Source organism: Rhinolophus sinicus, linkage group LG13 (genome assembly GCF_036562045.2).
Source record: "Rhinolophus sinicus isolate RSC01 linkage group LG13, ASM3656204v1, whole genome shotgun sequence".
Classification (NCBI taxonomy): domain Eukaryota; kingdom Metazoa; phylum Chordata; class Mammalia; order Chiroptera; family Rhinolophidae; genus Rhinolophus; species Rhinolophus sinicus.
The window spans coordinates 17,866,611-17,889,274 of record NC_133762.1 but is presented as its reverse complement, the minus strand read 5'-3'; the positions used below and the strand labels follow the sequence as shown (position 1 = coordinate 17,889,274).

The following is a 22,664-nucleotide window of genomic DNA, read 5'->3' as shown; positions in this document are numbered from 1 at the left end:
CTGGCCACATTAATGTCCGGCTGGTGGGAAGGCCATGCAGTACAGCAACTGTGGGAAACATCTCGGCGGCTTACAAAGTAAAACACTCACTCACCATACCCATCAATCCCAGTCCTGGGTATCTACCCACGAGAAATGCGAACTTATGCCCACACGAGACTCATAGGGGTGTTTCTAGAAGCATTAGTCATAGTCCTCAAGAGCTGGAAGCAACTGGTAACGGGATGAGTTAAGTGCAGTCCACTCACAGCATGGAATTCCATTCGACATGGAAAGGAAAGGACTACTGACACACGAACTTGGGAAAATCTCAGAAGTATGCTGCTAAGCAAAAGAAACCAGACATAAAAAACTAGTATTGTAGAATTTCATTATATAAAATTCTAGAAAATGCAAAATCGTCGAGATAGGGCAGAGTCGTGAGTGCTGGGCATGAGAGTGGAGGAAGGCTAACTACCAAGAGGTGAGAGGAAGTCTTCTGAGGCTCTGGAAGTTTCTGTATCTTGATGGTGGTGATGATTACATGGTTTGTGTTTGTTGAAGCTCACAGGACTAGATACTGAAAAGGGTCCATTTTACTGCAGGCAAACTATGCTTCCATAAACGGGGCCTGGAAAACAGCACGAAGGTGAAAGGGAACAGGTGCCAAGTGCCGCCCTGGGTGTGGGGCACCAGGAACACTCGTGCGCTGCCGGATGGAGGGTAAACTCGCACGGCTACCTAGGAAAAGAATGTGGCGGTTCTGGCAAGACTGAACATCCACTTTCCACTTGGCGCGGCAATTCCTCCTAGTAGCTGCCCGAGAGAAAAGAACGTCCACACACAGGAAGCTTCGTGCACTGATGTTCACAGAAGCCTCCTGCACCAGGGCCACCCTCGGGAAACCCTGTCCATCCACTGATGAACGGATGACACGAGTGTCCAAACGTGGGATGTTCGCAGCATAAAAACACATTACTGCCACCTGCAGCAACGTGGGTGAGTGCAGATACAATCACGACGCACACGTCCACTTGTATGAGACTTTAAAGGCGAAACAACTACTGGGGCACACAGCCAACAGAAGGTCTGCCTGGCCCGGCGTGGGGAGCACTAACAGCCATGGGCACGCGGGGCCTCCAGGGCCTCCAGGTGAGAGGGACGTCCCCGTCGGATGGTGGTGACAGTGGAAAGACAGGCGCACACGCTTCTCAAAATTCAGTCTGGACGCTCGGAATGGGTACATGTTGTTGTGTGTAAATTATGTCCCCCAAAAAGGTGTACATGTGCTGACCTAGAGACGAGCCCCTGCCACCCTCAGATGCCGTGGGCATGGTTTCCACGGCACCCGGGAGGTGACTAGACCGGCAGCTGTCAGAACCACAAGCACGTGCTCCCTGTGGCAGGAAACCCGACGTCTCTGAACCACAATGCCCTTCCCAAGTTTAGGTTCTAGTGCTTGGACCGTGCAGGAAAGGTCACTGTTAACTTGAAAGTGTTTCAATTAACAGGCCACCAGAAGATGACCTCCAGGTTATGCTGGCAAGAAAACAACTGAGGTGCAAACCAGCGTTGGGGCCTCCACTGGTGTAAGAAAGAGCAGAAGAAGCACCTGCCAGTAGGTGTGCGCATGCTCATGCTTCGTTTTACAAAATAAATACTGAAAGGATGGCCCAGAAATTAACGAAAATAAAAACTTTACAAGTATCTCTATGGGAGGGGACCAGAGACAAAAGTGCGTCTAAAATATTCCACATTTGTACCACAGTAATGTTTCACACATTCAGAACATAAAATTAAAACAAAAAATAGAAATCAAAGTTGCAAACAAACTAAAGCCAATAAAACTAAATTGTGCATCAAACTGGTAACACAAAAAGAATTCTTTCAATGGAGTTTGGACATACAAAGAATTGCAAAGAAACCTTAAACTTTCACTGTTGTAACTTTGAAACTATTTTTAGGTACATGGCACGACAAGCCAGGTAAATAAATACATTTATATTATCAGGATCCAACAGTTTCTGTGCCACAGATACAAACATAGTTTCAGAGCATTTATGGAGAGAAACCTGTTGCGTTAGAATCTTGAATCTTGAATCAGAATCTTGAATCTTGAATCTTGAATCAGAAATATGGCCTTGAGCTCTGTGAGTCTGTGATGTATTTCCTGGCTCCCTTCACCCAGACCCCAGAAGCAGTGACATGTTGTGATGACTGCAGCCTCACCTTCCCGGGCTTTTAGGGAAAGTCCACCTGCAGGCCTGGGGCAGCGAATACACAGGTGCTGGCTGGGACCACTCCTGCCCAAGCAAGGGACCGTTCACTGCGGGACCACGACAGAAATGAGAGGTACGGAGGAAAGAGGCCACCTCCAGGACCCTCCCAAGGCTGACTCGCCTTATGATACACGAAAATTAATCCCAGGGCATTTAATACTAAAAGAGAAAGGACACTCACTACGGGCAGATGAAGACAGGTGAACATCCAGGTAAGCTACAGGGAGAGCCAATGCACAGGCAGAAGAAGAAACGTCACAGTGTGACCCCACTGTGACCCTCCCCGCTTACACCCACCACTCACACCCACCAAAACACACATCCACCATGCTCACACCCACCACGCTCACCCCCACCACGCTCACACCCACCACGCTCACCCCCACCACGCTCACACCCACCACGCTCACCCCCACCATGCTCACACCCACCACGCTCACACCCACAACACACACACATCACTCACACCCACCACACTCACACCCACAACACACACACCACGCTCACACCCACCACACCCACACCCACAACACACACACACCACTCACACCCACCACCCACACCCACAACACACCCACCACGCTCACCCCCACCACGCCCCCCCCCACCACGCTCACACCCACCACTCACACCCACAACACACCCACCACGCTCACCCCCACCACGCTCACACCCACCACTCACACCCACAACACACCCACCACGCTCACACCCACCACGCTCATCCCCACCACCCACACCCACAACACACCCACCACGCTCACGATAAGACTGCTGCCTCTTTGTCCCCTCCCCCACTCTCCTCAAGGCTGCTCCCAGAATGCAGCTCGCCCACCACTGGAAAGCTCCTCTGCCTGCACTGGCGGGGCTCACTGTCCCGCCCCTCCTTGGAGAAGCCTCCCTGACCACCCCACCTGCACATCAGGCTGCTCGGCTCCACGCCCCGCCCTGCCTCACTCTGTGGAACTGACAATGGTTAGAAACACGGGTGCGTGTGTGTGCGTGTGTGTGCGCACGCCCTTGAATGGGCACATGCATCCTTTCAGCAGCACCCCATCACAGGTGACGGTGCCTGGCACACACCTGGCATCAACAAGCCCTGGAGAATGGATGCACGAATGTTAGCTCAGCTACACAGTCATTAAAATCACGTTGACCATAGAACAGTTAAGGACCTGGCGATTTTGGAAATCAGGAAGCAACGTGTCAGAGATAATTACCACGATCTCTTGATGACAAGAGTACAGGTTATTATTGTTTTCCCACACTTTTTTGTCTGTATCAAATTGTCGACGATGAGCACGTATTACTGGGGAAGAAAGCACCCATTTAAAAACCAGACGTTACTGGCTATTTGTGAATACAGACCGCAGACGCTGTACCTGACAGTGACCTCTACTGAAACGGCAGGCCCGGAGGGAAACTCGAGGGACCTGCAGGGACTTCCTCCCATGAAAAGCAATCCCAGATGGGACTGACCCGGTGGCACGTGCAGTCCCTAACACGCAACTATTCCCCCAGTCTCCTGGAGGGCAGCGGAAACCTCTTTCACAGGCACAACCCACCTCACGCCAAAGACCTGCAAGTGCTCTAATTGTCCGTTTTAAAACTAAGAAGGGTGCAGTCAAGCGGCCGGCCCCAGACCGAACAGGCCACTGGTGAAGCCATGTCAGACAAGCCCCTGCACGCCAGTGTCAGCCTCTTGCTCTCCTGCAGCGGGTTTAGGAGGCAGCAGACACCGGGACTTCACGCTAATAAACAGAACACAAATCACAAGCCCAACTTCAGCTCTCCTCCCCCTGAAACATGATGCGACACCAGGGCAGAAGGAAGAGCCACCGTGAACGTTCTGTACAGCTTTGCTGAAATGCAGTCTACACAGGAGGAAATTCACCTCTTTCAAGGGTACAATCTGATGAGTGTGGGCAAGTGTATACAGTTGTACAATCACCACCACAACCACGATTTACAGAAAACACTTCCATCAACTTAAAAAGTCCCCTGGTGCCACACAGCAATGCCCCCACCCAGTGACCACTGCTGCTAAGCTGAGCCTTTGCTAGAATTTCACACACGTGGAATCGGACAGTAGGTGGACTTTTGCGACTGGCTTCATGCCCTCGGCAGAGTATTTTCAGACCCCTCCGTATTCCAGTACCATTCACCATCTGACAGACACTCAGGGTATTTCCAATTTGGGCTACTGTAAATAGAGCTGTCGCCAATCTTGCCAGCAAGTCTCGCGTGGACGCAGGTTTCCTTCCTCTTAGAGCGGGACCACTGGACATGCCGCCGAGCTCCTATCTGGCTGTCCTGCTGGCTCTACAACCTCCAATCTGGAAGGTTCTTCTACTTCAGGCTGCGGTGTTGGGGGTGGAATCGGTGGGGGTGTCCCACTGGGGCTTTCATCTGCATTGCCCTCTGTGATGTAAGTATCTTTCAGACCCTTGCTGGCCATTTTCACACATTCTTTTGCAGCTATTCCGACCTCCTGCCCATTCTTAGCAGAGCTGTCTTCTCACACGGAGCTGTGACAGCACTTCCTTCCTCTGCTCTGGACACAGGTTCTCTGGTAGCTAACCCTCTCCCTCCACAGCCCGCCTTTCATTTTCTCAACAACGTCTGCCAACTCACCAAAGTTTTCTTTGCATTCTGAAGTCCAATGTATGCACCTTCCTCTATGTTCATGCTATTTGTGTCCTAGGGAATCTTCTGCCCTGCGGTCAGAAAGCTCACCACCTGTTTTTCTACAATTACTCCTCCTTTTTAGGACGGGGCTTCAGTGCCACTGCGAGCGGGATGCACTTCACCTCCAGCGACTCTGTGGCCACGCCTGCAGCCCCAAGGCAGAGGGTGCCTGCCCTCCTCGGGAGGCCATCCCAGCCGGCGCTCTAGCCCTGACATGCCTCCCTTCTGGAAACATCCTTTTTCTCTGGACAGTCACACACCTCCACCTGAGTCAGCAGGCACTGAGGGCATGGGCTTTTTGTAAGGGCGACGAACAGTCACCAACACCTTCACAGCAGGAGTGAGTCTATGACGTTCCACAGGAAAGACCCACTGGGCTGCCCTCCCTTTCCTCCCCCTAAAACGGGAACCCTGCCTGTGAAAGGGAAATTATAAACCCCACACCCATAAAGCGAAGACCTCCCCAGAGCAGGACAGGGCAATGCCTCTGGTGGGTTCCAGGTCTGAAAATGACACTCAAGAGTTTCCGGGGCACGGTCTCATTTTAAAGAACCTGACTTATAAGTGACTGGTAAATCTTACTAAAGGGACACCTGCCCAAGACGCTGCAGACGCTGTGGGACAGGTGCGGCCCTGCCACAGGAAAGGGACAGGGCATGGCAGAACACAAACGACACTGTCAAGTTTCAATCACTCGGAAAATGACAGTCAGGGAGCCAAGCTCGGCTGATCCACTACCAGCCCCGCATGTCCCCCCGGGACATTCAGATGCTAACGAACACCACCAGAACCCTGTGCCCTGGGCACCCCCACGGCCAGGGCTGCCCCCAGATCCTCCCCCCTCCTTCCTCTGCCCTCCGCCACGGCTCAGCCCCTACCCCCACAGCCACCCCAACATGCAGGGCCACTAGCCTTGTTTGGTCACCAGCTCACTCTGTCCCAACACTGGAGGCCTCATCATCATGAGGGAGGGTGACTTTCTAACACAAGTACCACAAGGCACCCCTGAAAGTCCCCTAAAGCCCCGGAGGGCTCGGGCTGAACTGGCTCCCTCCCAGGCCACCTGAACCCCGGACCCAAGAGGCCTGCCTTTTGGGGACCCTGGTGTACCAAAATGCTTTCTAAAACCACTGGGCTCACGCTCAGGGACTGAGAAGAGCAACAGTCTGCCCTGCTCAGGCTCCCCAGGGCACGCCTCCTCGTGCCCCGAGGGACACTGCTTACTGCCCACGTGATGGCTGGGACAGCTGCGACTCTGAGGTTGAGGGGACCTGCCCAGCAGGTCAGCAGTGCAACCTGGCTCTCTCGGGAGCCTCCCTTGTGGCTGTCACCACCTGGGCCCCCTCCTGACCTTGGCTCAGGAGGACAGGGCCAGGCAGAACCACCTGCAGAGCCAGAACTGGACTTTCCCGTCCGCCCTGGCTGAGGCCGCACCCACTCTCCTGCCCACTGCAGCCGCAGCCATTCCCACCTCCCCCACCTGCCTCACCTATGCCAGCCAACTGCCCCCTCACAACTGCTGCTTCTCCGGACCCAGCAGTGCTCATGCCCAACCCCCCGACTGGTCCAGGAGTCGCCTAAGAGCAGGGAGACCCTGGGCTGAGCACCTCACCACTGGAGCCCTGGTTACCTGTCTGCAAAGGGGGCGATCGGGTGCGCAGGAGACGTGCAGTGCCTGGCACTGCCACCCAACCCCCAGGTGGCACAGAACTCACCACAGGCCAGGTCCCGCTGCCACCCCATTCTCCCCCTCTGCCCAGGCCCTGTCCCAGGTCCGCCTCCCCTAAGACTTGTCCCCTAGCCCATCACCTGCCCTTACATGGGGACCAGACTCCACCAGGGGACACTTCCTGGATGTGGCAGCAGTGTCCTAAGGCTGTCCCTACCTGGCACCCTCCTCTGACTTCCCAGGGAAGCTGCTCACTGATGACTCTTCCCAAAATATCCCCATTCGTGACAGAAACTCTCAGTAAACTGGGAGGAGGGGGAAACTTCCTCAACTTTATCAAGAATATCGACAGAGAACAGACAGCAAGCATCAGACTTGCTGGTGAGAAACTCAAAGCTTTCCCACGTACCTTGCCAGGTACAATGCAAGGATGCCCCTCTCGCCACTGCTTCTGAACATGGCACTGGAAGTCCTAACCAGTGCGATCAAAGGAACGAGAGGTATATAGATTGAAAAGGAAGAAAGGAAACTGTCTTTGTTCACAGATCACATGACCACGTATGTAGAAAACCCAAAAGAACTCACGAAAAAACTTCTGTAATAAATAGTTATAACAAGGCTGCAGAACCTAAGATTAATATACAAGTAACCACTTCCCTATGTACCAGCAAGGAACAAATGGGTTAAAACACAACACCATTCACATTAGCACCCAAGAAATGAAATGCTTAGGTGTAAATCTAACAAAATACATACAAGACCTATATGGAGCCAACTACGAAACTCGGATGAACTAATCAAAGAACTAAATAAATAGAGAATATGCTACATTCACAGAGAGGAAGAATCAGCATTGTCAAGATGTCCGTTCTTCCCAACCCGATCTGAAGATTCAAGGCAATGCCGTCAGACCCCAGCCCGTCACTGTGCGGACCTGGACACACGGACTCTGACCGTCACACGGAGAGCAGGCAGAAGACCCAGCACGGCTGACACTACTGAAAGGAGGAGCCAGTCGGAGGACTGACGCCCCGGGCTTCAGGCTCAGTCTGAAGCTGCAGTAACCGAGACACCGCGGTGCTGGTGAAAGAACAGGCAACAGATCAGCGACAGACTGGAGAGCCCAGAAACAGACGCACACGGTCCAGGCCACTCACCTGGGACAAAGGAGCAAAGACTGTCTCTTCAGCAAACGCTGCGGAACCACTGGACACCCACGTGCAACAAGACGAATCCACACACAGACCTTACACCCTTCACGGAAATGTATTCACAATGGACCACGGACCTGAGAGTAAAATGCAAAACCACAAAACTCCTAGAGGAAAACAGGAAAAACCCAGACGACCTTGGGGTTGGCGATGCCTTTTTACACACACCACCAAAGGTGCGATCTGTGAGAGAGAAAACGGATGCGCTGAACTTAATTAAAATTAAAAACTTGTTCTACGAAACACAAATATCGAGAGAAGGAGAAGACAAGCCACAGGTGGGAGAGATATTTGCAAAAGCCACATCTGATTCAGGACTGTTTTCCAAAACGTACAAAGAACTCTTAATACTCGGTAATAAGATGAAAAACCTGATTTAAAAACCGGGCCAAAGACCTGAGCACACCTCGCCCAAGAAGATACACAGACGGCAAATAAGCACAGAAGATGCTCCCCATCTCGGCATCAGGGAAACGCAAATTAAGGCAACGAGACAGCCCTGCACCCGTCAGGACGGCCACGACCCAGAGCACCGACACTACACGCCGGCGGGGACGTGGAGCCACGGGATCCCTCAGTCACTGTGGGGAGAGCAAACGGTGCAGCCACTTTGGAGGACAGTTTGGCAGCTTCTTACAGAGCTAAACATACTCCTAGGATCCAGCAATCACGCTCCTTGGTATTTACCCAAAGGAGCTGGAAGCTTGTCCACACGAAACCTGCACACGGACGTTTACAGCAGCTTTATGCACAATCGCCAGAAGTTGGAAGCCACCAGGATGTCCTCCAGTGGGTGATAGATAAACTGTGAATCTAAAACTGCTCTAAAAAAATTATTTACTTAAAAAAAAATTAAAAAACCACTCTCTGCTTTTGCTAGTACCAGGGACTCCACAGAGAGGTGGCCCTAAACACCCCCCCCAGAAGAAGTAGCCTCTAAGTAGCTGGCTGACCGGCAGAATCACCTACTGTCCGTCCACACCCCTCCTCCTACCAAGACCCCACTAAATCAGGAGTAAAGGAGTTTAAACGGTGCCCACCCGCAACAGGAGAAAACAGGAAAAGGACCAGAGATCTCAACAAATGCATGAGGAGAGAAGGAAAGAGACTCTAGGAAGAAGAGTGGGGAGGAAGGCCTGCTGGGCACCAGGGCCCGGGCAGGGGACGTGCGTGCCGTGGACAGTGACAGTGGACAGGAAGCAGAGGACCACATGGACAGCACACAGCAGCCGCAGGTCTGGGCTCCAGGCACAGAAATAACGGCTGCAAGGTCCTTTCCTAAGAAGCTGAGGCCATTCTGGCACCAAAAGTTCCCACGTGACCCCCCGAGGTGAGGGCGTCAGGGTGCCACCACAGCTCTGCACCCCTCGATCCTTTCATGCTCAGAGGAGCCAGGGCCACCCGACACGTCACGAAAGGCTCCACCACGCAGAGAGCTGCGGGCTGACTATGTGCCACGTGCTGGCCTTGGCGCTGGGCATCGGCGGGGCCCCTTCCTTGTGGAACAACTCCAGGGGGGCTGGGAAGATTGGGCACCCAAAACAGAGAGAACATAGGACAACCAACCATCCGAACAAAGAAAGGGCTCCTGACAAATGTAAAGGTGTTTCAGAAAGAGAAGACAGGCAGGAAATTACTTAGAAAGGAAGGAATTCCCCCAGAAATAACAGATACACTGCGCTCAACCTGGAGAGCAGGGGCTTCCAGGGGCCCCGGCACGACGGGAGAGCCGGCGGGACACACGCCCTGGAGCCCGCAGGCATCCGTGGTGGACGGGACCTCCAACACAAGCTCAGGGCACCTCATTTTCAGCCAGGAAGGGCTCAGTCACAGGTGTCTGAGGTGCAGGGCAGAGAAGGCTGCTGGCCACGCACCCTCCTCTTCCAGTTACTCAGCAATGGCTCCAGCAAGACGTCAGCACCAAGGCGGCGGACGAGGCCGGCTGCGGGGCCAGCTTGCCCGGAACAGCCCGTTTGCACCTTTCATCCAGGCCATGATCACGTGTCCCCCTTTGACTCTCAAAACCGCCCGGCGAAGGATCACTAGAACCTCTGGCCCCCCAACCGTCTCTGGAGGCCGCGCTCACCCCACCACCTGGCGAGGCACCCTGCCCTCCAGCCAGCCAGGCTGTGCCTCTGCGGAGAGAACTTTATTTCGGGTTTGCTTCTCATGGTGAGGTAGCACCTGTTGTGGCCAGGCCACAGTGCACACTGCCCCCCACAAAGCCCGGGGATAGCCACCCACCGCCCTGCCCCGCCCACGGAAGGAGGCAGGACTGCCCAGCACCTCTTCCCCAGGTCTCTCCCTGCCATCCAGCCCGAAGCCACCAGCCCGAAGCCACCAGTGGGCACCTGCACACCTGCCCTGCTCCGTCGACACCTCGCCTCAGCCTCTGCCCTTGCCAGGGCAGGCTCTCTCTCTCCCCCCAGGGGAGACGAGTCTCGGCCATTCAGCTCCTCACCCTCCCTCATCCAAGAGGCTAGCTCCAGGAAGGCCACACTGCACTCAGCCTGGTGACACTGCCCTCCCCCTGGCTCAGCGTCCCTCCCGCCCGGCTCCAGCTCCTGCTCTTTCACCCAGCGACCTCCTCCGAGGGGCCTGACCAGACAGCTCAAGTCCCACAGCGCTGGCACCACCCCGTCCCTCCCTGCAGCCTGCTGGCTGTCCTGCCCTGCAACCGTGACTCGTCCCACACGAGCGTATCGAGGAGGCAGCAGGAGCCACAGGTGCTGTGAGCATTTGACCCAGCTACGCTGAAGGCACACACGGGGTCCGCGGGGGGGGGAGGGGGGGGCGCCAGGGGGAGGGATGCCAGTGCTCAGAGAGCCTGACCGTGGACGACATGCGACATGGTTACGCCTTGGATGCAGGGGGTTAACTATGATACACTGAAATTAACATCAGCTTTTCACAGCTTCAGGGTTCTGTGCCTTCTAACACGCTACTAGAAACTTCAAATTACACGTGTGACTTGCATTTCATTCCTACTGGAGAGCACGGTTCTAGAATCGCTAAGAAACTGTCCTTAGACTCCATTCCCACATCTCTGTTCCCCTTCTGAAACAAGGTCCCCAAAACACTACGGAACCCAGGCCGCTGCCTCCCCTCCCACTCAGGACTGGCCCGTCCAGCTTGCAGGGGCCAAAAAGAAAGGTGTCCCCACTTCCCCAACCAGCCACCAACACATGACAGGTGAAGACACCTTGGTGACAAAATCCTGACCCCAGGGCCTGGCCTCCCCCCGGGGGCTCCCGCTGCCCCACCCCTAACTGTCACAAAGTACCAGAACAGGTCTCTGTCTTCTTTTCCCCCGGCTATACTGCCCCTCCCCCAAGCCAGATTTAAAATATCATCAGCCTTTTAGGGACCCACCACATCTAGAGGCCCAGCCCTGAACCCACCTCTGAATTTCAGACTCACATGTCAATTCTCTCAAACCCCCCACCTGGAAATTCAGTGACATCCCCGACATACACACCCAGAAGCAGCCTGAGTTCCCACACACCAATGACTCGTGTGTTGCTGGAAAGTGGAAATCTGTGCAGTCCTGTGGGTGGCATGTGGCAGTGTCTCCTGAGCTGACCATCCCCCCAGGACAACTGTGCTCCTTGTTCCCCCGGCAGGGGACCCAACAAGCCGTGAGGGCCCTAGGGTGACGCGTGGTACTGTCTCCATACAATAGAATACCACCCAGCACAGGATGGAAGGGTCTCGGCAACGTGACACTGAAGTGGCAAAGGCCCCCTAAGATGACCCACAGCATGGTACCCTCTCTACAAAGTTAAAGGTGAAATCAAACAGGTCATCCAGGAAGAGGCCGTGAGCAGGCGGGACAAGGGACGTGAACGTGCAGTGGCCACGGTGACACACGGCGAGGGAGGAGGGGCCAGACAGTCACCCGGCACCCCGGCGGGGCCCCAGCTCTCTGGGACGTGCTTGCAGGTGCTTATTAAAGCGTTACGATAACCACGGAAGTACAGCAAGCCGTGCAGGGCCCAGGACTATGACTAATTCAGGTCTACACTTCTGAGATCCAAAAACATGCACCTGTTCTCACCTAGTCCTCCGTCTGAATTAGAGGCCGTCCACAGTCACGGCCTACCTGCCAGGTAGAGACCACGACCGCCTCCGCGAGGCCCCGATTCAGGCCCCCGGCATCCCCGCCACGCGAGGGAGCGAGCGCCACGCTGATGCTGACGTTCCACAGTGAACACAGCACAGCCGTGCCCTCTGCCTGCAGGTAAGGCCACAGCGAGTCACCTGCACAGGCTCCGAAGCACCTGCCCCACCGCCAGGACCCGACAGCAGAGCCGCAGCGAGACACACTGGTCCTGAGGAAGTGCCTGGCTCTGCTGTGGGGACCATAGGGGACAGTGTCCAGCAGCCACACTGGAGGTGGGGATTGGAGGTGGGGACTATTCTCTGCAGAGCAAGAGCGGTTGAAGGTGCAGCCGTGACCTGGCGTGCTGACCGATGCGGGAGGAGGTGAGCGTCTTCTGGGGCCAGGGCAGACTGGGACCCCACCCCGTCCCCAAGGTCAGGCCACGGTCAGGAGTCTGGGCTTCCTTCTACAAGCAACGAGAAACTAGTAAGGTTCTGAAGTGGAACAGCCTCAGCAGGGGGCCAGTGAGGAGCAGCCAGAAGGGAGCACAGCCCTGAGGACAGTGGGCCAAGCACGGAGACCGCGCCCTCGCCGCCGGGAGCGCCACCTGACACCTGCCCTCCATGCTGCACTCAGCGTCCCGCTGGCTCCGGAAGTTTCAAAGGACACAGTTACCAGAAAACTCCAGGCGTCTCCCAGCCAGAACACAGGATTGCATCAAGTTACCCTAGGAGTTGCAGATCTCTTTAAGAGAAATTAAACCTCACAGGTGAAGGTGAAGGTCGCAGGCCCAGGCCCGCACCCCAGCCCCCCAGAAGCAGCCACCTGCAGCGAGTCCCAGGACAGCCTCGGACAACCTGCCACCCTCCAACACATGTCCATGGCCCTTCACAGCAGCAGAAACACACACACACCGAGAGCACACCACTCTGCGCTTTCACACGTCCCTGTGTGACAGCATCTCTTCTTCAAGGAGCTGAAACTCTGCCTGTGTCACCAAGGCCAGGCCTGTAGCTCCCCACTGGAGTCAGTTTTCTCTAGAGCAACAGGTCCCAAGCAGGTGGCCGAGCCGACTCCGTCCAGGAGCACAGTCTCAGAAACCCATGCAGAGGTGTCTGGACTGTGAAGTCCCACGCTGGAGACGGCAGCCTGCCCGTGGTCCCAAGGTCAGGACCCACGTAGCACATCAGTGGTTTCCAAACCTCAGCGCGCAGTGGAAGCAGGGGTCAGCGCTAAGTGTCTGGAACCCAGCCTGGACCCCAAGGACCCTGGAGGGTACAGCTCAGGGCTCTCCTCGCCTCCCCCAGCTGGACGAGGCACCCACTGCAGCTGGCCTGCGGCCGTCTGGACCACGTCACTCCAGGGCTTTCAATGCAGACATTCAGACCTGAGTTTCTTAACTGCTGAATACATAACAAAGTGGCACCGAACCTGACTGGTTATCTCATGAGCCCAAAGCAGCAGAGAAAACTCTAGAGTGTCCAAAATGAACAGAAGAGACAGAGTGTCGACATGAGAAACAGCACCAGGGGCCGGAGCGGCTGGTGATATTCCATTTCAGAGCCGACACACATTTACCCACCCCTTACAAACACATCACTATGGTCCCATCAGAAAGTCACTCCTGAGGACAGGCTGCAAGGTCTGACCTGAGCTGCTGCTCAGTTACTGTTTGCTGACCAACCGACTGACCAAACTCACAAACCACTGCCCCAGCCCGCGAGGCCACAAGTGGGGCCACTGCTTCTCCACCAAGACAGCCCCCAGGCAGAAGAAAGGGACTCATGTCCCCAGACTGGGGCACCCCTCCAGCTAGCATGACCACCTCAGCCTGAGCAAAACGGAGCCCGCAGGAGCTGTTCGGACCTCTCAAGGCTGGGACCATGAAGCACGAGAAGTTCAATGGCCGCCGGACAGTCTTTGCGTCCCTCACCTGGGTCTCCAGGACAGATGGCGCGCATGCTACCTTGTTTCCCCAAAAAGAAGACCTCGCCGGACAATCAGCACTAATGAGTTTTAGAGCAAAAATTAATATAAGACCCGATCTTACTTTACTATAACATAATACCAGGTCTTATATAATATAATACAATACAATACACTATAACATAACATAATATAATATAATACTGGATCTTATATTAATTTTTGCTCCAAAAGCTGCATTAAGAGCGGATGGTCGGGCTGGGTCTTCTTTTCGGGGAAACACGGCAGCCCCTGGAGACAGCTCCTCATCGTGTAAACACTCCATTCCATGGACTTTCTCTTCCAAAAGCCTGGGCCCCAAGCATCGCTGCCTCACTGCGGGCCCAGCCCCTCCAGGGAAGTGGCGGAGGGGTCTTTGATGAGCCACCTCACCTACGGCCTCTTCATCCAGGGAGATTCTCTTCCCAGGACCGTGTGGCTCCAGAAATCTAGACTCAAGACTCTGTCCGTCAGCATCCAGCAGGAAGACCAGCACCGCACACACGAGAACTGCAAAACCACCTGAGCTTCTCAACGCAGATGCCACACCAAGAACACCAACGTGCATTCTAAGCCAGCTTCGTAAGTGAGAAGGCAGAGAAGCCACGACGTACTTGCTGTCTTAATGACAGACATTCCTACAGTATAAAAAGCTCTTAAGGGGCCGGCCGGTGGCTCAGGCGGTTAGAGCTCCTTCACCTGACTCCGAAGGCTGCAGGTTCGATTCCCACATGGGCCGGTGGTATCTCAACCACAAGGTTGCCGGTTCAATTCCTCGATTCCCGCAAGAGATGGTGGCCACCCTCTACACCGCTGGACAGTCTGCCCAGGAGGCAGCCTTCACTGCTCTTCCAGCACAAGACTCCCTTGGGGGTTTCAGCCCCCATGACCGAAAATTCCATCAAATGCCATGACGCCCAGATTCTGACCTCTCCCCAAGCTCCCGCACACCTGATGTTTCTTCCCGGAAATGGCATCTCAAACTTAACATGTCCAAACAGGGATACCTGTCCTCCTCCCCACCCCTACTGCTCCCCCAGAGAAGGCTCCACCTTCTCCCGACACGTGTCTCTGCGGTCCCCAATCTCAGTTGCCCTAAGGTGCCCAAACCTATCAGTAAGTCCTGTATGTCCACAGCTCTCCACCACCACACAGCGCCCAGGCCCAGCCGCCTGCCCTCGCCTGGACGCTGCTGTCCCTGCCACCTCCACCCTTGCTGTCATCCTGCCCCTCACCACCACCACCCCTGCATTCCATAGCCCACAGACACAAAAGTGGTATCAAAACAAATCAGCTTCTACCGCTGCCTGACTAAAATCCTCCCACAGCTTCCCAACACACCTGAAACTAACTCAACCCTGCGGCACACTGGACTAGGACGGCTGTGTGACCCAGCCGGCCCCATCTGTCCCCATGGGCCCTCACACCCATTCCAGCCAGAACCCTCTCTCTGACCCACCCTCGGGCCCCTGCTCCTTCCTGTACCTGGAACCCAGGTCACGGGCTGCACACTGGCTCCCTCCTCATCACCCAGATCTCGGTTCCAATGTCACCTGCTCAGAAAGGCTACCCTAACCAGCTAGCAGTGCCCTCTTGGTCCCTTGGTCTGGCACGCTCTTGATCCTTTATGGCACCGAGGATGAGAAAACAGGCTGACACTCTGCCTACCTGCTGACTGCCCAGCCCCCACCCCAAGCGGAGCACCTGGGAGCAAGGGCTCTGTCAGCCTTGAAACCCACCCCACCCCGCTAGGGGTCCATGCACCCACAACAGCCCCGCTCACTGGCCCAATGCGCACCCTAGAATGAACAAATGCAAAGGCACCAGTCTCCACCAACACCCACATGAGAGGCTGGACCTCACTTAGGCAGAAGAAATGCAAATTAAAACTAGATACAACTTTCTCAAGGAAGCCTGCAGAACACGTCGGTCCCTCAAAAGTGCTCTTTTGGCCCTGGGTCTAAAACCATGGTGTTCAAAGTGCCCACAGTACAAAGGCAACTGGTATCAAAGATCTGCAAACGCTCGGCCCATCAGACGCACACAGAGCTGTGCAAAGACCGTCACCTGAGGTCACTGATCTCAGCAGTGTCACAGAGGCCTGTGACCGTGGAGAACCAGGAGAAAGGCGCTTCAAAGCCCACCCAGGGAGGGGGCTGCACTCAACACGGGAAGGCTCAGGCAGCTCACACGTGGCGGGCGGGACCACGGGTGATCCGAATGTGAAAGTCACAGCACATCTGCCTCCAGCACCGGCTGAGATGACAGACGCCAAACTGCCAACAGTCTGGGCACAGCTACAGCACAAGGGCTTCATTTTCTCCTTCACAGTTTCCTCTCTTTCCCAACTTCCTATAATGAATAAAACTAATTTTATAATCCAAAAAAGTAGTAGGAAAAGAAGTCATTTTCAAGGGACTAATAATTATTTATTAACAGTTACAGCTGCCTTTAAAAAACTCAATCACGAATGCTTTTTCCCTTTTTTTGCGGTTAGCTCAGCTGGTTAGAGCGTGGTGCTAATAACACCAAGGTTGCCAGTTCGATCCCCACATGGGCCACTGAGCTGCGCCCTCCTTTAAAAAAAAAAAAGAATTGCTTTCCTTTTTCACTCTTCAAATAACTGTCATCACACTTCGGAGGCCACTGTTTTGCAGCATTTTGACAGGTCCAAGTCAACACGCCGTGGGCCTGTCCCGTGATTTGCTGTGCTCACGACCACCTACTTCAACCTGGATGTGGAGCGTATCAGAAACCACAAAGAGCAGCTCCTGTGGAGGCATGAACAAGTCTTTACAAACTTGTCTCGAGCAGTTGGCCCGCGTACTTGAGCAGCAGCTTACAAGTGGAGAAAGCTGTCCTCCTCGCTCTTCCCGCCGCGATGCTGGCAGGACGTCCGCACAGCACCTTCTTCCGGTCGGTCGCGCTCGGGCTCCCTGCTGACCCCACGGGCCTTTCTCCGTCCTGTGCAGCGCTCCAGCCGCCTGCGCCGCTCTGCCCACGGGGCACACACCTACCTGGTGGGTGCACAGCACTGGGGGGAGGCTTTAGCTGTCCTGCTCCTCGTGTGCTGCTCTGTCGACTCAGACCACGGACCGCACCCCCGCCCCAAAACAAGTCAATTCAGAGCCACAGAACCTTCTACTGCTGCACTCAAGTTCCAAAACCTGACCTGCAGTTTGACGCGGTCACGAAGAACTGCGTTAGCTTTTCCTCTGCAGCATGAGCTCCCTAGTGTGGGCACGGCGACCCCGCACCACCCCCTTCACCCAGGCACAAGTCTGGGGGTCAAGAGAAGCACGTGCATCATTTCCTCACAGGCCACGTGGAAGAGGCAGAAAAGTCCCATCAAGGTTCTAATTTCACGACGGAAAAATCGAAATCCAACTGAGTGTCACAGGCTGCAGAGCTGCAGAGGACTCTGAGCTCACAGTGACAGTGGTGGCCGGGCAGGGAGCTCCCTGGCCTCCATCCCCGCCAGCGTCCCCGTCCTCCACCCCCTCACAGAGCAGCGCACAGCCAGGTGGACAGCCACAGAAGGAAGCCAAATGGGGGGAGGGCAGGATGCCTATGAACTTTTAAAATTGGGGAGGGTCCCAAATTATGGGCAATTTTCATATCTCTGTTTTCTGAAGGTTTTAACAACTTGGCACAGATGTTCACGGACATGTAAAAATCAAAACTTCTAATTCAAAGCGTTCATGGCCCTCCTGGGATCAAGTCCCCAGTCTTCCAGCATAATTTGATCGCACTTGGTCCACTTTCCAGGGGTGCTGAAGTCCACAAGAGTTTGAAATCCACAGCGGGGAAACGGAGTAGACCCATCACCCAGCAGTGCACAGCACCCAGGACAGCAGGTCCCTGCAGAAAGCCCCTCCCCCGGGCTGTCCTCCTGCCTTTAACTGGTAACTAGCCAGGCCTGACTAAACCATCCCCGGCCTCCAGCCCCAGGCAAGTTGCAGAGCTCAGAGCCCTGACAGCCGCTGTTTCCCAGGACTAAGGAGAAAAGCTGAGACTCCCTGAACCATCACCGTCAAGAAAAGTAAACGTGCTTTTGAGAACGATGCGAATTTCCCCAAATCTCAGGCAACTTTCTCCAGAGTCCTTTTAAATCTCTGCTTCAAGATTTTCAAAACCAGCTGTTAATTATGTTTTGATCAGCTTACACTGACTAGCTGTTTATAGAAAAGCTGTCTTCCAATGTATCACTAAGATGAAGGAGGCAGCACGTTTGCACTGACACGGGCCTGGCTAGCCTGTCAGGAACCACCTTCCTTCTTCTTAGGGTGTCAAGGAAACAGGCACATGCGGCCCTGCTGCTCTGTGTCACGGAGCAGCGTTATTTCTAGGGCAGGGCCTGAACTGGGTCACTCCCGTTCCGATCAAACACCACTGCCGAGGGGGACCTGCGTCCACCTGTCGGAAACTCTGGGCAAGTGTTTATGGGAAACTCCCACACACAACTGAGAGGCCAGGCACTCAACCTCCCAGGTGGTGGTGACAGAATGACCCTGGGAGCCCCACCCTCTGGCCCCTGGGGTTCATCAATCACCCACGTAGTCAGGATACCACTTTTCCTAACTGCTTTGTTATGGAGCCTGAACAAATAGGGACCCACCCCTCATGTGGCAAAACATAAAGGGCTTAGAAAGCCGCCCACTTTTCAAACTCAAGTCATTCTGCCCTAAACACAGTACACAGTGAAAACAGACACCCAGGAGGATACAAGGGACCCCTTTCCTGGTTGCTACAATGTGAGGACCACCAGACAAACACACCCACATATGCGTGACACATCATCCCGACCCGGCCCCCAGATGGCTCTGTCCGCCCTACAGGCCATGGGGACAGCGAGGAGCGAAGCGCGGACAGAGAGTGTGGAAGGGTGCCCTGCTCAACCCGCGGCCACCCCTCCAAGCCGGCAGTATGGAGGCGACCTCTGTCCTACGCTAAGCAGAGCTAGTCAGAGCAGGTGTGTACGCTGGCAAAGTTACTTTTCTTTTTTCTTTTGAAATGTCACTGTTATCCAAGTGTATCAAAAGGACAATTCGGTTAAGGTCTTTGGCCTAAAGTGAGGCCCACGCCCAGGTCCACAGTCTCCGCAGGCAGCTGCTACTCTGTCGTCCCCGTCCCCACTCCCCCCCACCCCACCACCTGCATGACACGTCCCCCAGGACTGTGACCCACCTGCGACAACCTGGGCAGCTTTCTCACTGACAGACCAGCGTCAGCCACCGCAGCAGACTCCCGGGGCACTGAGAACACAGCCCGTCTGGACACGGTTTTGATGGGAATGAAACTGTCTGCAGACATTGCTGCTTCCAGAGCAGTTTAACGTCTCAAAACCAGTGCAAATGTGACGGGATTGGGCCAGCGCATGCATACACACGGTTCACGTCGTTGCAATTTCAGTGCTTCAGAAATGGTCAGCCCCACTTTCCAGCTGGGAAAACTGAGGCTCCGAAGAACCCCACATTCTGTCCCAGGTCAGAAAGCAATAGCACCCTCAAGGAACAAAATCTAAACTTCTAAGAATGTCCCTTGTGCCAAAGCACTTGCTGCAAGCATTGGCCACCAGAATTTCCAGTGCCTGTAAGTAACCTCAGTGCCCAGCCCCACACGCTCTGCCACCCAGCTGGGGGCAACCCTCCCAGAGCTCAGCGTGGTGGCCCCAGCAGCACGGTCAGCCGCTTCTGCACTCTTTCTTTCTTTCCCCGCAGACAAATAATTCAATTCACGGTGGCTGGGAACCAACGCCCCAGACACCTGTCTCCACGAGCCCTTGAGCCTCGGAAGTGTTCATTTTCAATGAGTCTCATGCAAATGTTCCCTAGGCCACCGTATCTAGTCCAAGGCGGAAACGGTGTCTGTCCTGGAGTGAGAGCCTGTACGGGCCAAACCTCAGAGCAACAGGGAGCAAAGCCTCTGCAAAAGCAGGACACACATACACCGCAGAAAACGCTAATTGGCCACGCCAAAGGATAACCTTTAGAAATGGGCACCCTTAAGGTAACACCTACCTGAAAAGCTCTCTTAAAACCAGTTCTGCATGTGCTAACTTTGCTGTCATATCACTTTTTTCTTCTTTCAACTATAATCACAGTATTACTGTGATGTTACAACTACGCTGAGATATGTAAGACCAACCAGCGTGTCCCAGTGCTCTGGGGACAACTGTCTTTATGGAACTTATTAGGGTGGCACTGGTTAATAAAATGATACACGTTTCAAGTGTACAATTGTGTAATACGTCATCTGTCAGTTCTCCCATCACTACAAATTTGACCCCTCTGCTACCTTTCCCCTCTTCTACCACCCCCTCCACCCCTTACCCTGACAACGGCCTTCTTGTGTGTCCTTGTTAGTCCCATGGTGGACACAATTTAGATTCTGGTATCATCAAAGGAACAAATTAATCACAAAAACAAATACATCTCTTTATAAGACTGTCCTGACAGAACATCAAGACTGAGTTTGCTACAACCAAATTCGGCATGAGCTCACCAGGGCTGTGAGACAAGCATGAAAGGCCTCGGACTGGCCCTCAAGGAATAGTGACACCTGTCTCTCTCCCCTCCCACCCTGGACTCTGACCTACAGGAAGGGAAGGCACCACAGGAGGGACACGCCCTCCCTCACAATTGTCAACACTCTGTTATTTCACTTGACACCTATGTGTGGCTTTGAAAACCTGGCAGGGCCCTAATCCCTTCTTCCCACAGGTACATCAATGACTTGTTACGAGAATTAGCTACTAGCCAAGCAATAATTACTTTTATAAATTACTTCTACTCCGTCTTTGTAAGTTTTTATGATAAAACACTGCAATCAAGACAAAATACCATATAAAACTTAGTATTTTCTGACCAACTAGACGCAACTAGAATTTCCTGTCATTTTGATTTACTGAACTAAATTGCACTATTTAAAGAGGGTACTTGGTTTGGGGGCACTGGGAGAAGTTTAACTACACTTTTTTTTTCTACTGTTACTAAAATGAAGTAATATAATTAATCAGAGTTCCCAATCAGTATGTCAACATGCATGAAGAGATGGGCGTAAATCTTTTATTTTCTAGAAAGCACTTGGCCTTTTTACACACAGCGCTCAGCATTTGTCACCCAAATGTCAACACGAGCTGTTCTCTGCTCTCACACGGGACTAATGCAGACTCATGAGAACTCATGCAACGAGCCAGTGTTTTTACAGTTTTTATCAAGGCGTTGTCTGCTTGTCACGTGAACACACCCTTAACACTGACGTTTGAACAGAAGATGAAAGTGAGTCCAGGGTCACCCAGGACCAAGATAGGACACCCTTTTTGAACCACAGCTTCCTCCCCCAGAAGAAAAACGGCAGGGGCTACAGCTGTACTGAGGCTCAGAGGAAGGGATCCAGTGAACCCCCAACCACCACACCTGCAGGCATCACGCAGCACCAGCGGCCTCTTCACCACCCCTGCACGCCTGGCCAAGCGCCTGCCTCACAAACTTCACTGACAAGCTCTCCCAGTTTTAAATAACAAAAGTGGAATGTGGGGACCATCCTCGTAATAAGAGAAAGGCAAATCTAAAGCCAACAAGACCACTGAAAGGACATGTCTGTGGACAGGTCAAAAGTATTCTACATTTTATGTAATGTACTATAAGCACGAATTTCCTGTTTTAAATGTAACTAAAGACCAGCCATACTTTCTCCACTTACAGGTCAGAAGGCACATCAACGAGCAAAAGAGAACCGTCAATAAAACAACCCGACAAACTCAGAAACAAACACAATATGTCATGAGCGGCATCTCAGCACCTCTGAGGAAACATCTCACACCACCTCTGCCTCCTCAAGCATGGGTGCCCCAGTAGCACCCCAATAACACTGGTCGGGGCTGCACCCTTTCTCTACCCGTGCCCGTACAGAAACAGGTCCCCGCCACGCTCTGCCAACAGTGCCCAAGCTCACCGACTTGGACAGGGAAACCCTGCCTTCTTAACACGCTGAGATTCCTTTTCAGGGTGACCCATGCTCTTTCCAGCAAGCACGAGGAGACACGGAGGTGCTGTTTCTACTACTTCTGCCACCGCAGCAGCTGCTCCAGCAGCACATGTTACTACACAGCCAGGGAGGAGCTCTCCAGAAGCTCAGCACTCACTCCACGCTGACAAGTGCAGGGGACGGAAAAGAGAAAACGGCACAGCAAGTGCTCGCGTTTCCCTCTGCCTGGGGATCCCAGGACCAAGCGGCGATGCAGAACGCTCGGGGGATCTTACACTGTCACAGGCAAAGAAGCGCCAAGATGACAGGAAACTGAGTGGACGCCCTGAGCGCACTGGGTTCCGCGAGGTCCTGCACCATCGGACCCTCCAGGAGACCCACTGACCGGACAGCACGTGCCCGCCGCTGGTGTCACTGGATGGTCATGATCAAAGGAACCAGGCGTCCTCTAAGCGATCACACTGAGCTGAACCACACTGTGGGAATGGGAAGGGCTGAAATCCCAGGAAGGCTGTGTGCCCAGGAGTCCTCCAGGGCTCACTTGGGGTGCCTGTCATCCTGGTGTTAGTACGGAAGCAGAAGCTTTCCATGCAGACCAGCCCGGCCTCAAGGAGGGGACGTCACTCTGCACGACCCACCAGGGGACACCATCACAGCCCCAATACTAAAGGAGCAGGGAAGCTCAGTGAGGACACAGACCATATGCCTGATCCCTGAAACAAGAGGGGAAGTGCCAAGCGTGGGAAGACCATGGACCCAGGCCATGTCTCTCCATCCTGTAC

The 22,664-nt window shown here is 54.1% G+C and overlaps 1 protein-coding gene across 1 annotated transcript in view; it reads right to left on the bottom strand.

The window, feature by feature from the left end:
- TAF4 (TATA-box binding protein associated factor 4) overlaps positions 1-22,664 on the bottom strand; it is a 62,667-nt gene that overhangs the window by 38,468 nt on the left and 1,535 nt on the right.